This window comes from Lampris incognitus, chromosome 8 (genome assembly GCF_029633865.1).
Source record: "Lampris incognitus isolate fLamInc1 chromosome 8, fLamInc1.hap2, whole genome shotgun sequence".
NCBI lineage: Eukaryota > Metazoa > Chordata > Actinopteri > Lampriformes > Lampridae > Lampris > Lampris incognitus.
The window spans coordinates 5,424,452-5,443,314 of record NC_079218.1 but is presented as its reverse complement, the minus strand read 5'-3'; positions in this window follow the sequence as shown (position 1 = coordinate 5,443,314).

The window sequence follows — 18,863 nt, the reverse complement described above, 5'->3', positions numbered from 1 at the left end:
AATGAACCTTTCATGACTAAAAACCTTGAACACAGCATGATAAAACATTCAGCGGCATTTTTTATCTGTCGTTGCCCGTTATTTATTTTTTTTCTTTTTTCATATACCTTTGTCCATAACCGTTCCCCATCACCTTGTCAGAGGATGGCATGCAGCCTTGTTCCCAGCAGGGCACTGTTTCCTACACAAGATGTGTTTGGAGCCCAAACAGCTGAAGAGCAAAGCCGCTGGGGAGATGGCCACGGCAGCTGAGGCCAGCTCAACGGGGTTGCTGTCGACGAGAGTCTGCAGCTGGAACCCTTCTGCAGGTGAAGGCTGATATGGTCTTCGCTGCCCCGCTCAGAACCACAAAGACCAGCAGCATACGTTTCTGTCCCCGTGCTGACAACAAGTGGCAGACAGTTGGCCGGGCTTGGCAGACCAAACGTTTCCAGGAACCACTTGGTAAACGAGCCAACACGTTTTCTTGCCCCGGGTCGAACGTTTTAAGCAGAGATGCTGTAAATCCTTAATTTCACCAATCCTGTGGACCGAGCCCAAATTTGACACAATGGAATCTATTGGCCGTACTAATTGTATGTGTGTGTGCCGGCCCTGTGATGAGCTGGCGGCCTGTCCAGGGTGTCTCCCCGCCTGCCGCCCAATGGCTGCCGGGATGGGCTCCAGCATCCCCGCAACACTGAGCAGGGTAAGCAGTTTGGATAATGGATGGACGGACGCCCCGCTCAGGCGAGGCGTACAGGCTAAGGGGCAAAACGCTTGTGACCCTGAGGTAGCTGCTGGAGACGCAGAGGGGTTCCCAGCGGTGCCAATGCTCTGGTCGCCCTGCCACCAGTGGATACCACCAGGAGGAGTAACGTTCAACACTCCATCTGACTTGCACCATGTCCACAGCCAGTTAAATAATATTGGGGTGACCAGTTTCACTGTGACTAAAACATTAGAAGGGAGACAGAAGTTTGACGTTGAAAAATGTTTGCTCCTGTTTGTAGTCGCATTGGTGACTTAATAGCGGAAGAAGATGAAGAGGAACATGAAGAGGAACATGAGGGAGATAGGTGAGTTGTTACTGTCAGTACAATACAATTTTTCAAACATGGAGATTACTGCATTGTATAATATGTATATATATATATTTATTCAGCGAGGCTGAAAAGATATTCAGCTCGTTTGACTTCGCGGCGGAGGGTGATAAAGTGGACTATGATATCGTACTGAAAAGGTTCGACGACTACTTTATTCCCCGCCGTAACATCATACATGAGAGGGCGTGCTTCCATCAACGTAGCCAGCAGCCAGGAGAGACAGCGGAGATGTACATCCGGGCATTGTATGAGCTGTCTGAACACTGTGAGTTTGGGGACAAGAGGGATGAACATATCAGAGATCATCTGGTAGTGGGCATAAAAGATAAGGTGCTCTCCCGTCAGTTCCAGCTCACAGCGGACCTTACTCTGGTGAAAGTCATTGAACAAGTGTGCCAGGCGGAGGCAATAACAAAGCAGCTCAGCCTCCAAGCTAACCAACCAGAGGCCCTGCTGGCTAACGTCAATGTTGTCCGATGGCGGGACGAACGCCAAAACAAAAAGGGCGGACAGCGTCATGGTGGCGGCAGTCCGGCAACCAACAAAGTAGATGAATGCGGGAGGTGCGGCAAGACGCAGCACACCGATGAGCGGAAGTGTCCTGCAACGAACAGTAAGTGCAACAAGTGTCATAAAAAGGGACATTGGGAGCGTGTATGTCACTCTAAAGCGGTGAGAGAAGTCACTGAAGAGGTTAAACAGCTGTACTTTCTGGGAGAAGTTGGCAAAGAGAGCAGTCAGGAAGATTGGACTGTTAGTTTAACAATAAGTGATGTACCAATAACCTTTAAAATTGACACGGGGGCTGACGCTACTGTTATCAACCAAGGGACATTTAAAAAGCTGAAGCCAAACATAAAACTGGGACCTCCTGACACATGCTTCATAAGCCCAGGTGGAAACATCAGCTGCATAGGACAGTTTCAAGCCACAACCAACTACAAGGAGAAACAATACTCCTTTCCAGTGTATGTGATCAAGGGGAGAGGCAGCTGTCTGCTGAGTCGTCCAGAGGCAGTGGAGATGGGTCTAGTGAAGCGGATGAATGAGGTCAGTGGAGTTTTCGGTTCAAGTGGACTGCTGAAAACAGACCCAGTGAAAATAGCTCTGGTGGAGGGTGCCCAGCCATACGCGGTGCATACAGCCAGACGGATACCGCTGCCACTTGTACCACTGGTTAAGAAAGAACTGCAGCGCATGGAAAATGAGGGCATTATTGAAAAAGTGACTCAGCCCACAGAATGGTGCGCCGCTATGGTGCCGGTGCTGAAACCGAACAAGAAAGAGGTTCGCTGCTGTGCTGACCTCAGGAGGCTGAATCGAGCGGTGAAACGTGAGAAATACGTGCTGCCCACTATGGAGGAAATAATGCCAAGGCTCGCAGGGTCAAAGTTCTTCACAACGTTGGATGCAGCAAGTGGGTTTTACCAGATCCCCTTGCATGAAGACAGCAGGGGGCTCACCACTTTCATCACCCCATTTGGGAGGTATGCTTTCTGCCGCCTTCCATTTGGTATAACGAGTGCTCCAGAGATTTTCCAGAGAAAGATGGCGGAAACTCTGACCGGGCTAGAGGGCACAGAGGTGTACATGGATGACATCCTTATACATGGAGAGACTGAGGAAATCCATGACCGGCGCCTAGCAGAGGCGCTGGGGGTCATTGAAACAGCAGGTCTCAAACTGAACCAAGCGAAATGCAAGTTCAAACAGAAACAAGTCCGCTTCCTTGGTCATATCATCAACGAGGCAGGCATCAGACCTGACCCGGACAAAGTGGCCGGAATAGAGAACTTTCCTCAGCCCCAGAACGTGACGGAACTCAAGAGGTTCCTCGGGATGGTGAACTATTTGGCAAAATACGTCCCAGAGCTGTCCACTGTAGGTCAGCCGCTTTATGGACTGCTTAAAGCAACGACAGAGTGGCTGTGGGGACCTGCACAGAACACAGCATTCCAAGACCTTAAAGCAGCACTCGCCACCACCCCGGTACTCACCTTTTATGACGTCACTAAGGCTACGGTGGTGTCAGCAGATGCCAGCAGCTACGGGCTGGGGGGCGTTCTGCTCCAGCAGCACGGGGAACACTGGAAGCCCGTGGCCTACTGCTCCCGACGGCTGAGTGACGCAGAGACAAGGTACGCACAGATCGAGAAAGAGTGCTTAGCCAGCGTCTGGGCATGTGAAAGGTTCGAGAAGTACTTGTTTGGGCTTGACAATTTCAGACTTGTCACCGATCATAAACCACTAGTGCCTCTCATGAACAGCAAAGACTTGGATAATGTGCCCATTAGGTGCCAGAGACTGTTAATGAGGCTGATGCGTTTCAATGCAGTGGCTGAATACGCACCAGGCAAAACTTTAGCTGTGGCTGATGCACTCTCCAGAGGCCCAGAGCAGCGCTACGGAGATGGTGCTTCTCATGATGATGTTGCAGCGCACATTGATGCCATCGTGTGCCAGGTGCCTGCCACACCTCAAAGGATGCAGGAGATAAAACAGAGCACGGATGGGGATCTGCAGCTCCAGACAGTGTTGGGCTTCATCAGACACGGCTGGCCTGAGTATGTCGATAAAGTGCCGGAGACAGTCAGAGACTTTTATCAGGTGAGAGGGGAGTTATCTGCGGTAGATGGTTTAGTCATCAGAGGCAGTCGTATCATCATTCCCACAGAGATGAGGGAGGTGATCTTAGACAGAATACACGACGGGCACCAGGGGATAGTTAAGTGCAGAGAGAGAGCTAGCCAGTCAGTGTGGTGGCCCAAAATGACAGAGCACATTACAACAAAGATACAGCAATGTCAATTCTGCAGAGAACACAAGAACACACAGAGAAAAGAGCCTTTAATGTCAAGTGAGCTTCCATCCAGACCATGGCAGAAAGTTGGCATAGACCTGTGTGAGTACAAAAAGCAAAACTACTTGATAGTGTCTGACTATTATTCCAGGTTTTTGGAGATCCTAAATCTACCAACAACTACTAGCAGTCAGGTTGTAGCTAGGCTGAAGGCTACATTTGCACGTTTTGGTATCCCTGAAATTGTAGTTAGCGATAATGGGCCACAGCTAGTTTCAGAAGAGATGAGGAGGTTCAGTGAGGATTATGATTTCATCCATGTGACTTCAAGCCCACACTACCCCCAGAGTAATGGACAGGCAGAGAGGGCTGTTCAGATAGCCAAAAGCATATTAAGGCAGGAAGACCCTCTCCTCGCCCTGTTGACATACAGAGCTACACCCTCTTCTTCCATTGGAGCCAGTCCAGCGGAATTGCTCATGGGTAGGAGACTCAGAACCACCTTACCCACATTGCAGCATAACCTGAAACCGGCCTGGCCTAAAGATGAGCTGATCAAAACCGCTGACGCCGCAGCCAAATCGAGGCAGGCTTTCTACTACGACCGCAGGAACGGCGTGCGGACACTGCGCCCACTGAACTCGGGTGACGCAGTACTCACCAAACCTGATGGACAGAAAACATGGACAATGCCAGCAGTTGTTCACAGTCAGAGCTCCACTCCCAGATCCTACATAATGGAGACAGCTCAAGGTGAACATTACAGAAGGAACAGGCGCCACCTGTTGGCCACACCTAAAACACTCACCTTTGTCAGCAGGGATCCTGACCATGTCACTCCAGGGGAGAGTGGAAACACGGATGAGTCCCGAGCAGCAGAAATGCCAACTTCCACACCATATGTTACTCGCTCTGGCAGGGTGAGCAAGCCTGCAATCCGGCTGGATTTGTGAGGCGTATGGACTTGTGTACTGTGGGAGATTTTTTTTATTTTTTTGTGAAAAGGGGGGTGATATACAGGTTAAAATTGTTGGCAGTAAATGTTCAGAGAAATGTTTAGAAAATAATCTTAGAGGGGGAGATGTAATGAATGAAAGGTCACGTGTTTAACTTGACCTACTCACGGGTGTACGTGCAGTGCGTGTGACGTATACAGGAAGTTAGAAGCGCATGTTATGAAGGTTGTATGTCGGATGAACGCTAGTAAAAGCTACACAGTTAAGAACCTACGAAGTCGGCTCGTTCTTGAATTATTCTTATGTCAGTAAGACAAGGCGTCTACGGACATTACACTTGTCATCCCTGCATTTTTAGGCCCAAGTAGACAGTTTAGCTGCGATGAGCTCACAGACACACAGAGTATTGCTGGCTTGAGAATACACGTCGAACGGTCAATAAGACGCATAAAGGAGTACCACATTTTTGATGGAGTCATACCCCTTTCACTAAGTGGAACAGTCAACCAACTGGGGACTGTGTGTGCTCTCCTAACACATTTTCAGGGACCACTGTTCTAAACCTTTGTTAAATTCAGCTGACAAGAAAATAGTGCACACAAACCTTAGATAGATTGAAACATATTGTAAACTACCGGGCAATAAAGTAGCCGGAAAGTTTGTTGCCCGATGCGGGATTCGATTCCAGGTGTACTGCACCACAAGGCGACGTCACTAACCGCTTGGTTAAAGAGTCAGACCGTTAGCTCGGGACTAATGTGTATTATTAGTAGTTTACAATATGTAACTTAATTTCAGTACAGTCCCATTTTTTAGCCCACAACTTGAGATGAGCAATCACTATCTTAGTTTAGTAAACAATTGATGATTTGAGTTGGTAGCCAGTTCTAGTTCATTGCTACAACAGAATGACAGTTGACCGAACATACTGTAACGTGCATGGATAAGAAGACACGCTGGCCACTTGCTGACGGATTTAACCCTTTAGTGTAGCGGTTAGCGATGTCTCCTGCGGTGCGGGCGATATTGGTTCGCCTCCCGGCCGCGGCACTTCCTATGGTTGCGTTGTCCCCCGAATTATCTACAACATTTTAGTTTAAAATGAACCGACAGTTTTGTTAAAGTTAAAGGACAAATAATGAAAATATTGTAGATGGGACAATCTAATGTATAAATATTGAATGTACCGTATAAAAATGAAATGTATCTTATTTTTTATTTTATTGTGATTAAACAGCTTCTTTGAATACAGCCCTGTGTGTGTGTGTGTGTGTGTGTGTGTGTCTCCTCACTGGCACAGGAGAGGCTGAAAGTACTGGAAGAAGAAAAGATGCAGCTTAGTTTTCATATTGTGGTAAATGACGGTAAGTGCTCGAGGTTGCTAGTCCAAACCATGTTTGCTGCTGCTGGCCCCGGCTGCACTGATTTCCGATTGAGTAAGAAGGGGGGCGTGGCTAAGTTCCCACCGCTTGGTTTTTAAAAAAAATCCAAGATGGCCGCGGCGTGAAACGGCTGTATAGTGAGTCTGAGGGACGTGCGCGCTGTGATCTCGCGAGAACACAAAGAACCGCTCCAACATGGCGGCACCCTGCACCGAGCGCTGGTGATCCGCTCCGTCGCGGATAAAAATAGCAAACTACTAGTTAAAAATAGGATAAAAAGCATCCGCTTCACAGTACATCGGTCACTCGTCGGGACTTTACACCATATCCGCCAGAGTGGAGGGCCTTTTCGAAGAATCCATCAGCTGGTTCTACATCCGGTACGCGGAGAGGACGGCCAAACCAATGGGCTAAGAGGAAGGGGGGGCAGACTCCTCCACCCAAACGGACGACTCGCTGACCAGACCACCGATGTGGAGGTAAGTGTGCTCGCTTCCATCGTTAAAAAGCTGGACATACTCGGTACATCGCATACATATTTTACCAAGTCAAAAGCCAGCCTGGACTTCACGCACCATGTAGTCACCGAACCAGGAAACGCCGAACTTAAGGCCGCGTGAGGACTGTCACCACCCAGATGGAAGACATCGATAAAACAAAATAAATGGATGAGAGAGACTATCCTGGATGTACAAATGCGTCACAACCTCCTTTCTTCTTCTTCTTCTTCTTCTTCTTCTTCTGGATCCCCGAGAGCGCCACCAAGAGCCCAGAAAACTTCCGTGCTCTCGGCACTGAAACTCCCAACGAGCACCGTGACCCAGATCACCTTCCTCTGGGCCCACCGAGAGGGAACACGACCCTGGCCCATTACTGCCAAATGTAAACATTTCCAGCTGAAGGATCTGGTCAAGAGCAGAGGACGGGAGGACCAGTTCCCCCAGGAGATCTTTAAATATATATATATACACTAGGGTTGCCAACTTCCTGAAATGGAAACGAGGAACACCGGGAGGGGGGGGGGTATATGACGACCTTAGACTGAGGCGCTCTGACTACTGTGGACCTATGACAAATATTTGATTATTGCATCATGCTCATTTTGTCCAAAACGGTCTCGCTCTTACACCTGCACCACCCTTCAGTGGTCGACTTATCTAAAGATATCATGTAAAAATGCCCGCATACCTGGTTGTGAGAAGTCCTATCCATACCATACATCATCACAGCAAGGAGACTGCAATGGCTGCTCGGTGACTGATGGAGAAAACCCAGTGGCAGACTGTGCAGTTGGCCCTGTACACATTCTCGCTCACGCATCCCAGCCATTGGTAATCATTGTCCCATTCCCCTCTGTGTTTTTGTAATCTCTTCTTCCTTTTTTTGCTGGCGGACTATGCTCGCAGGTTGGCATTTTTTAAATGCCGTGCCGCTGTCAGCCATATCGTAGCAACACTCGCCACGAGAGGCTCATTCTCTGGGCAGGGAGTGCCTGAAGCTGGCTTACAGGTGCATGTATAGGGTGTGTTCGTGGACATGAGAGACACTTGAGATCCCCGCCAACCCGCATGTCTGCCTGTGTGCCGTGGGGCGGCAGGGGGGTCGTGCCAGGGCCAATGGGATGTGCCATCTGGTCGTGGGTGCTGGGGGGGGGCACTTGATCCTGGTCAAGTGTGCCTGGGGCAGGTTTGGCAAAGTGGCGATCACCCTTGGGGGGTGAGGCCCCGTTGTTATCCTGAGCCAACTGGGAGTGATCTCCTCGCTGCTCTCGGCGCATGGGGTGCTTCTCACTGGGGGGCTGGGTGGCGGATGGGGGGATGTCGGCCATATCCGTAGCCTGCATGTGTGGTGGTGGAGTTCTGTTTGGGGGCCTGCTGGTTACCCTCCAGTACTGGGGATGAGTCGCAGGCCGGTCCTGGAGGGTCTGCTTGGCTACTCTCTGGCCAGCTGCACTCCTGCATTGGTCTTGTTGTACATCGCCCTTCTCTCCCAGTTCTGCAATGCATATTCAGCACACAAACCAAATGATAGGCCCAGGGTTTGCAGGACAGGTGACGTGTGAGCCATTTGGGTAGAGGCAAGGCAGGCGGTTGAGATCTGGCCCGTGACTTTCCTACCACTGCTTGCACCTTGACAATGTCCTGGAATTTTCATTCCAATCAACGTAGCTTGGTACACACAGATTCACACAAACCATGCTCCAAACAATCACTATCAGGTCAGGGTCAGCTGGGCTGGAGGAGTACGAGTGATTCGGGCTTGATGAGCTTCACTCATATACCCCCTCACCCAATCATTTTAACTCCATATACAACACAAGTGCACAACAAGCACTGGGACGGGCAGTTCATTGGTGGGTCAGCATGGGTGGGTGGTTGGCTGGGGAGTGGCTGGGAGGGCCCCCTGCCCAGGTGGATCACTCTGTCCTCAGGGCTGGGTGGTATCTTCCCTGCTGCGTTCCAGCAGGGCTGTGGTGAGCGCTGCCAGGTGTTTTCCGTGGCCCATGGGTGGTGGCTCGTTGCTGTGGGTGTGGGCTGCGGAGTGGGGGGCAGCTGTCAGACTTGCTCCTGCTGTGGGGCTTTTCTGTGATGGGCGCCGTGGGTACAGGGGGCGGTGGGGGGGTCACATGTGTGGCTATCTGCGGGTGCTGGCAGGGCCCTGTCCGGGGGATTGCTGTCAGATGTTTTCGGCTATATGGTTGTTTGCCTGGTGCATGCGGCTGGATGGGGCATCTAGCCAGCAGCGGTGTGGTGGGCCTCACCCCTACATCCGGCGTGGATGGCCATGTGGCCCCTCTCTGCTTGTCCACTGGGTGGGCGTTCCAGGTAGTGTGTCGGGCTGTTGGTTGCTGGGCCGGTCTCTGGGCCGGCAGTCTGTGCTTGCCATCTGTGGCTCAAGACCCACATCTTCGGGTGCACCCCGAGCCTGTGCCCAGGGTTTGGCAGTGGGGGAGCGGGCCCAGCCTGTGCTTTTGGGGACTGATTTTTGCTCCCTGGGGGGGAGTGCGGGGTTGTTGCTCTGCTGGCTGCTGCCCTTCTGTGGGCTTGGTGTTCCTCTCCAGTGCTTTGAGCTCCGTCTTTTCTCTTGGTCATGGGGTGTCTGCATGACTGCGGGGCCCGTAGGTGGTTGCAGAGCCTGTCTGCTACCCGGAGGCACTACGATAAGTTAAGTTGTGGATCTCGGACACCAGTATTTATTGGGATTAATCCCGTGCACTCACAGGCGGACACATCACATACACATATACACACACTGCTAGCATCTGGCTCACACATGCCCCAGCTACATCCATCTACTTAGTCCTTTCCCCCCCATCTTCTCCTTTATCGTCATAACTGCTATCCTGAACTGATAGCGATAAAATCGATTTAACGATGTTTTGTTGAACACATGTCAGCGTCTGTTTCTATGTGTTATCACACACATGTCATTTCTCACGTGTGGTGATGGTCCTCCTCTCGGAGAAGCGATGCGGATTGGTTGTTTAGCTGATCACACATGTGGAAGAGGGGGACCGGTGGAGGCTATAAATGTAAAACAAACACCCCGTGCTCTTGTCATCCCACAGATCAGCCAAAGGACCGAGTTCTTGTGAGTGGTTCTTGACGAGATTGCCTTGGCAGGTGGAGAATCTGAATTCCACTTGAAGATTGGCTCTGTCTAGGACACACCGGCGTGCAAATTCCTTGTGTTGCATGCCAAGCTTGCCGACAGTTTAAAAAAAGTAAATGAGTGTCTGATGACATGAATCTATTACTACTACTACTACTTTCAGCTGCTCCCGTTAGGGGGCGCCACAGCGAATCATCCGTTTCCATCTCTTCCTGTCCTCTATCTTCCTCTGTCATACCAGTCACCTGCATGTCCTCCCTCACCGCATCCATAAACCTCCTCTTTGGCCTTCCTCTTCTCCTCTTCCCTGGCAGCTCCATATTCAGCATCCTTCTCCCAGTATACCCAGCATCTCTCCTCCACACATGTCCAAACCATCTCAATCTTGTCTCTCTTGCTTTGTCTCCAAACCGTCCAACCTGAGCTGTCCCTCTAATATACTGGTTCCTAATCCTGTCCTCCTTCGTCACTCCCAGTGAATATTGGGCTATTCATTAGATATCTGGTATATGTCATCAGACATAAATATTGGCTGAGAGAAACTGAACGGGGGGGGGGGGGGCTCTTTTAAAAAGACAAAAATGGAATGCTACCTCTCATACTGATTTTCAGTAGAAAGAGACTGCATAATGGTAAAAAGTGATGCTATAATATGTTAGTGTTTCAATTTAGGTCTGACATAAAAGAATGATCCCTAAAGTATGTATCAGGGGCAGCGGCTCCAGCAGCAACACAAAGCTTCGGGATAACATATCGTATCTAACGTATGTGGGTCATAGCACGTGGTTGGGCAGAGCGTCGTGCTTCTGCGTGCAGAACGCTTCATAACTACGTTCCCATGGGCATCTGTGCTCAATAAGAGGCAATCAGCAACAGCAGCACAGCCTCCCCGGTCCCCCCTCTTGTTTTCCCACGAGGCCCTGCACCAAGTCAGCTGCCATCCATTATGCATCAAAACCTCTGCTTACAAATCTCCTGAACTGGAACAGCGTGTCAGCCATGATAAAGAACAATCGACCGAGGGGACGGAGCCAAAGCGAGAAAATTCCCAAGATGAAAAAAATTTTTCCACTTTGCTCTTCATTGTTGTTTCTTTGTTTTTCGTTGTTTGTCTTGCGATTCAAGTTGCGTGTTCATTTCTCTCACGGGAGGCTTGCTGAGGTGCGAGTCATCCGTCATCCTAATTGGCTGTGTTTAGAGAGCAACTGTCGGGCCTGATAGAGATGCTTTTCGACTCATTCTGGTCGAATCAAAGCCGCAGCAGCAAAGTGGCGTTAGCCACAGATGTGAGTCTCCGCGGCCCGTCGGTCGAGTCTAAAAGTCCTTCTCTACATGTGGTCAGCCATTACAAGCCAGTCATTTTAACCACAGTTGGTCCGGTGGGGTTATCCCTTAAATCCCCGGAGCTCCTATGTTCCCTAAATGCATTTCACTTCTGAATTTGAGACTGTTCCCTCCACTATCGACTGTCATTTTTCATGTATTACTTAGTAAGTTGCGATTTCTTATTCCATTTTCTGCTTTTGTCAGTTTTTACATGTATGTGTCAGGGTCGCATCGGGCTGAGGGAACGTAGACGTGATCCGGGCCGGTAGAGACGGAACGTAGACGGGATCCGGGCCGGTAGAGACGGAACGTAGACGTGATCCGGGCCGGTAGAGACGGAACGTAGACGGGATCCCGGCCGGTAGAGACGGAACGTAGACGGGATCCGGGCCGGTAGAGATGTTACTGGGTATACTGATCAGTTCATCTGGACACGTTTATTGAGAGAAACGCTAAGTGACCTCGTCAGTCTCACCTGACTGCAGGTAGCCCCACCCTTATAAACAATACAGTTGCACAACGACCGAAACCAACGATCAGTTTCATATGCAAATACCATTAACGAGAGTTTCATTGGCCATGTGTACTATTCACAGAGGATTTGAGAATGTTTGCAATCACAGCATTGTAAGATGGTGACAGACGTACTCTTAGCCCCCCCCCCCCCATCACCACCACCCTTAGCTCCCTTAACTCTAGTTAATAGTCACTCCTATTTGCATATGGTTTCGGTCGTTATGCAGCTGCATTGTTTGTAAGGGGGGGACACCTGCAGTCAGCTGAGACTGAAGAGGTCTCTTATGCCCCCTTTTCCACTGCATGGTACCGGCTCGACTCGCAGTGTCGTTTTCCATTACCGTAGCAGTACCCCCTCAGTGTAGCTGGTCTGCATCGATTTCGATACCCGCTGCAGTTTTTTGGGAACCTCGGCAAAGGTGGTACCAGAAAAGTAGTGACGGTTACCAAAAGGCCGGTACTTTCCAGTAATGGAAAACGAAAACGTCGAGTCGAGTTGAGCCGGTACCATGTAGTGGAAAAGGGCCATTAGATGAGTGAGTGGAAACGTGTCTGTCAATAAACGTTGTGTCCAGATGAACCGATTCACCTTTCTGTGATTTTCTTACCCGGGCTTTTTGAGCATGCATAAAGACGTAGGCATGCTGATGTTGGAGTAACGCGTTGCTCATAAGGAGGCTGTCAAGGGACACCGGTGCATCCTGCAAGTTCAGCCGTGGAACAGATTAGATAACCGATCTTTTTACCAAAACATCATTCACGACATTATAGCTGCAATGAGCAGTTTGGGGTTTTTGTTGACTTTGCACAAACCTTGTGGACAAAAGCGGTAATGTTTTCACAGGAAATTGTCTTAAATTTCATGTAAGCATTGCCCCGTGTCGCAAAGATATCCATTCGCCCTCTGGTAGCTGGTGTTCTGAAGAGAAGCGTGAGCGATGGAGTGGTGTTTTGGAAAAAGAGCCGTCGGTAAGATACACAGTGATGAGGTAATGCTTCTCCGTGTGCCACGAATCGTTCTGTTAGTTTTCACAGGCGGTCCGACCCGGAGACAAACATTTGGACTCGTGACAGAGCGATACCTAACCGTCACGCTGATGGTGTCCTCTGATGGCACATAGAGACATCAAATTGAGACTAATAACCGGTGGAAGAACCTCTCGAAGTAGTTTTAAGTCTGACCAGGCACCGGTCCTCGATTTGGCTCCTTTCCTAAAAGAGCAACGCGTATTTAGTGTAATGTGCTGGGGACGATTCGATTATGGGTCTTAAGTGCAATCTTCCAGATGAAATCATCACTCTTGGTTTTTTTTGGGGGGGAGCTTTTCCTCCCCCTCCTTTTCCCCCCAATTGTACTTGGCCGATTACCCCACTCTTCTGTCCCGGTCTCTGCTCCATCCCCTCTGCTGATCCGGGGAGGGCTGCAGACTACCACATGCCTCCTCCCATACATGTGGAGTCGCCAGCCGCTTCCTTTCACCTGACACTGAGGAGTTTCGCCAGGGGGACGTAGCGTGTGGGAGGATCATGCTATTCCCCCGCCCCGAACAGGCGCCCCGGCCGACCAGAGGAGGCGCTTGTGCAGCAACCGGGACACATACCCACATCCGGCTTCCCACCCGCAGACACGGCCAACTGTGTCTGTCGGGACGCCCAACCAAGCTGGAGGTAACACGGGGATTCGAACCGGCGATCCTCATGTCGGTAGGCAACAGAATAGACCTCCACGCCACCCGGACGCCCCCACTTTTGCTTTTTAAAAGTGTAGATGGTTAATAGCTGTGTTAAATGTCCTCATATACAAGCTCGCAATTCCAAGAGACGTAAAACGAAAAGGCGGAGGCCATGCCAGTTCCCCACGAGCCCGTAAACCACCGTGACGAGGAAGGAAATGAAGTCCTGCGAAACTCGGCAGAAGACGGTTCCAGGACGTTGTTAAAAGACCCAACGGGCAACTAATAAACCGAACTAGCACAGTTTGGTCCCAACCAAAAGACACGTGTGGTTTTGGAAAGCGGAATGGCACACAAATCAAAATGTTGTGTGGCGGGTCACTGGAACCTGCCAGAAGGGAAACAAGAGAGTTTAAACAGGATTCAAGTGTTTGAAAATAATAACGGGGGAACTATAACTGTCCTAATTCATACGGACAAATGGGAAACGGGCCTCTATTTAAATGTGGTTCAGCTGTGAAAGCTGAACCTGAAGCGGGTCTTGTTTCTTCACTCATGTCAAACGCTCGTTTAAACAAGTTGGTAAGCCGTTGGCGCGCCCATCTGATCACACGTATGTTTACATGCAAGTACCCGAAGAAAGCATCGCAACTTCGCAAGATTCCTCTCTGGAGAAGCCCCCCCCCCCCCCCCCGAGTCTGAGCAACGCAATCTAAGGAAAGAATCAAAGAATATGATCCATGGGGAGCAGCCCGGCCCGTGAGACATACCGATGTAACGTGTTGGACTTAATAGCAATGGACATTATTCAAGTTTCCCCCCCCCCCCTTTCCAGGTAATTTATCGCCACCTTGGGAAGTTCCTTGTACTTACTTAGCAAGGTCTAAAGTGAAGGACGTCTTTCTTCCCAGCCGGAGCCTCTGCCGATGTTTCAGACGTCAAGAGAATTACGGGGGACGCATTCATCTTTGTCAGTCTCCGTCGCACTAACAGTTTCGCTCGTGAATGCTCATTTTTCACTCCATCTAATCTCCAGCCATCTCTCATTTTCTTCCACCTTCCTCCGCGGAAAGGGACGGAGTGGATTTGACAAACCATAATCCATATCGGTGTTCATCCAGCAGAAATCATATTGGCGTTTGGGGCCTAAAATTTGTAATTCACTCTGCCGTGTGAAATTTTGGATGACTTTGTGCCGTTTCTGTGGTGTGTGAAGTGCTTAACTTTTCTTCTGTTTTTTAAATATATATATTTATTTCTGATTTTTCCCTTTTTTCTCCCAATTTAGTGGCCAGTCGATCCCTATTTTAGTTCAAATTCCCACCCTCGTACTGCATGCGTTCGCCAACTGCGCCCCCCCCGGCCGGCAGTCTCGAAGGAGACGCCTCCCCACTTCCGTGACAAGGCGACTCCAGGCCGAACCACTGCTTTTTCCCCACACACAGAGACGCATTCATGTGATGAACACAAGTCGACTCCGCCCCCCTCCCGGAGACAGCGTTGCCAATTATTGCTGCTTCATCGAATCCGGCCATAATCGGATCTGACGAGACCGGGGCGTGAACCCCGGTCCCTAGTGGGCAACTGCATCGACACAAAGCCGATGCTTAGACCGCTACACCACCGCGGACCCGGTGCTTAACTTTTCTGTCTCAAGAAATTCTACCCTTTTTTATTTGCACACAAAACATGCAGATAAACCTTTGCAGGCATCAGTATACATATGATATTCATGGTAAGGGGTTATATATATATATTAGCATTATTAGCATTGTTTCTTTCATTCAAGACCAAGTATGAAATAGGAACTCAAATTCGATTGTGGGTTGAGACCAGTGGCGACTGGTGCTAAAATTTTTTGGGGGGGGTGCAAGTTACTTGGCGCAGCACACCTGACTGCTGCTTTAATGTTCACACAGTCACAGAGTTATTAAGAAGGACAATGTAGCCTATAGATTTTATCAGGGTTCGTAGACGGTGGATGATTGACAGTCGACACGAGGCGTGGTGATGGGTGTGAACATGATTGACAGCCACGAGAATTGTCCAATCACATTAGATCAAAAAACATTAAAACAATACCGGTTCACTGCCAATGAAAGTGGGAGTTCCTGGGGCGGCACAGTTTGAGGGCTTACATAAGGTATGGTTTGGCCGGCGCCCCTCAGACAGGAAGTATATGTATTCAGACAGAAACCACCCAAATACCATCTGGAACCAGTATTTAATGCTGCTGACAGGCGCTCACAGACTGACAACACTTCTATTTCATCATTATTTGCATCATACAACTAACATGTTTAAATAGATTTTCATCTCTTGATATTTGAAGGGGACAGCGCCCTAGCACCCTGTACTGGCCGGCCGCCACTGGTTGAGAGTATTTCAAAACGTCCTGACGTTCACGTGACATTTTCAAAAATGAAAAAAAAAAACTTTGCGTCGAGTCTGCGAAGATGAAATCTCATTAATCTCGCGAGGCATCGATCTGACGAAGCAGATCGAAGAACGGATACAGACGAGCGGCGGAAGTCGGCGCGCTCTCACTGACGAGCGGAGAGCAACAGGAGCGGACCTCATTACAGCGTTACACACATGCAAACCAGAACATCTGGAAACCAGCGGCATTTCACCTGGGGTTATACGGCAGGTGTGCTGTACACTTATGCAGATGCAAAGCAGAGCGAGCGAGCGCTCGCATCGGAGGTCCCTTTCACCCCTCACCAGCCTCCTTTCACACATTTTCCATCCTCTTCTCTGTTGCAGGATGTCCTCCATCTGCTCGACGTCCACCTTGGCTTCAGCCGCAGACCTCCGCAGCATATGCCAGTGTTTGGATTGGCAAGCCAAGGCGGAGCTCCGAGGGTCAGCCTTTCATCTGGTCCTTTGATGGTGGGGGAGAGCTGGGGATGAGAAAGGTGGATAGTCCACACATACAAGTATGCCCCTACACACACACACACACACATATTTACTTCCAGGAACCCGCAGCCTGAAGAGCACATGTTTGCCTTTTTGAGCTCAGTAAAAAGATAATCCGGTTAAAGTGTTGTAGTGGGGTCATTCCAGAATTTCATAAAAGACCAGCATGCAAATAGCCTGATGTTTATTGAAACCACGTTTGTGATATAACAAAGTGTTCTTCCACCTGTTTGTTATTCTCCTGTGTAACCACCAGGCCTTCGGGCATGGAAATATGGAGGAAAGCAGTCTTGATGACTGTGATCAGTAGGAGCTCTGGGCACAGCAGTGAGTTCTTTGTCAAAATAGCAATTTCATGCTGACCACATTCATATGGATAAATGCAGCCCAGCCTTGAGAAAGACCAGAATAATTTCATTGCAGCATGATTTCTGAATTCAATTAGTCACACACACACACGCACACACACACACACACACATCATAATGTCACCAATTTACACACAACCACAGCATGGCCCTGTCACTCAGACGATCCTACACTTGCACGTTTGGCATTTCGGTGTTGAGATGTGTTCTTGGAAATAACAACACGCGACGCCATAGGTGCAAAGCACAACTGTTGTGTGACTTGGTGTGAACAGAACGATGCAGGATCGTTGTCTTAAGCTTGTAATTGGCATCAGGTCCAGTATTGACTGCAGATTTTCAATTGTGTATTTACTGTGACACATTATTTACATCATATCCTGGCTGGACGCTTGCCATTGACACTGTAGGATAAATGGATGCTTGTGCAGCAGTTAACAGAGCTGAAGTCAGCTCGTCATCTTCAGGTTTCCCGCTAACTGACAACCCAGAACAGCGAGCTGACACAGCAGAAACACCTCAAAACTTTTATCTGAAGATTTATTTGTTTGAGCAGGTTAAAGGTGGCTGAGAACGTCTTACTTACATCTCTGCTGATGGTGTTTCTGTGAACTCCTACCTCGAAAGAAACCACATGGACGATACCGCGTGATAGAATACAAGGGGGGGGGGACTAAGCGAGAACCGTGGTGGGGGTGCAGTAATGGTATATTTTGCCAATTTTCCTACCAATAAGGATTGTAATGTTGATTTTAAAGAATGCAAAAGTTTTTAACATCTTAGAACAGCATATATTTGTAGATGCATTCACTCACAAACATTTTTGGATGGGTCACACTCCAGAATGCCATGTTCAAGGCATGGTTTTATAAGTAACCTGAGGCAGAAGCTGCAATAGTTTAAACAAAGCTCTGCTGATGATTAGCGAGCACGCACAGTCGGGCCTCCCCGGACACACACCTGTAGAGTTTCCTTTGGTGGGCCTGCTGAGGGCGACTGGGGTCAACCGGGGTCAAAGATCCTGTACGTGTTGTTGCATTCATGCTACTGGCTACCTGATTTTGTACTTGGTCTATTCTCGCTACCTAGTCAGTTGGTACCAACACCTGAGAAAGTGGAATTGACGTACCATCCCTCCATCAGCCTTCACTGTACAGGCTGGAGCTGCTGGTTCGCTGTCTTTCCAGAGGAGGATGGAAAACAAAGTCCTGTTGGGCCTCCCAACTCCGTACTGTAATGAAAATTACCATCTGATTTACCATGGCGGCTAATTGGAACTCCACTGTGCTAATTAAATCAAGGAGCCACCTGGCAAGTGATGTGCAGTGTGTGTTTGTGTGTGTGCAGTGTGTGTGTGTGTGTGTGTCCGTGCATGCGTGTTCTAAGAGAGATTAATACTTCATGTTCCTGTTTATACAAACATTTCAGGTGATGTTTCACTCCTGTTTTATTCTCGCCGCGTGTAAAAGGCAGGCCGTCCTCCGTCTCATTTAATTTCAACCAGTATTGTAAAAGCCACGCTCGCGCTTTGACCCACGTGCACTGCGTTCTTCACCCGGCACAGCCGTTTGAAAATGTCAGGTTCCCTCGTTAGCAATTCAAACAGGTGAAGAGGCAATTATGGCATTCTGCAGGTCCGCTTTGACACCCCGCACGCCCCCGAATCCGTGTCCTGTGATTTCCTGTTAAATAGGGGAACATGATCGCACATTTCTCAGCGGCGATTGGATAAAGTAACTGTGCCACACATACGAATACCCCCACCACCTCCAACCCCCCCCCTCCCACCTCCTCCCTCCCCTCCTCTATCTCTCTCAATCACCCTTATCGCTCTCTCTCCAGCCCTCACCTCCTCTTTCATTTCCCCAACAGTCTATCATTTGAGCAGCGCGTCGGTGTGATGGTGGCTTCTGCTGGCAGGGGAGAGAGAGAGAGCAGAATGCTATCATCACCCTTAGAGCCATAATCCATAGTGTCAGTTATGGCGGTGGCGGGAGAACAGTGGCTTGCTGTGGGGTCCTCGGAGATCATATTGGAGGGCTTTGTCATTTCTCTGGCTCTCCCTACGGCCCTGTTGAATTATTCCACGGGCGTCTTCCATTTTCCCCACCGCGCTCCGTAGAAGGCCTGGAGAAAGGGAGAAAAGGGCTACTGAACAGTCGGGGCGCTCGCTGCCCCGTCATAAAAAAGATAAGTTATCGATCGTGATTTGCGCATATGTAA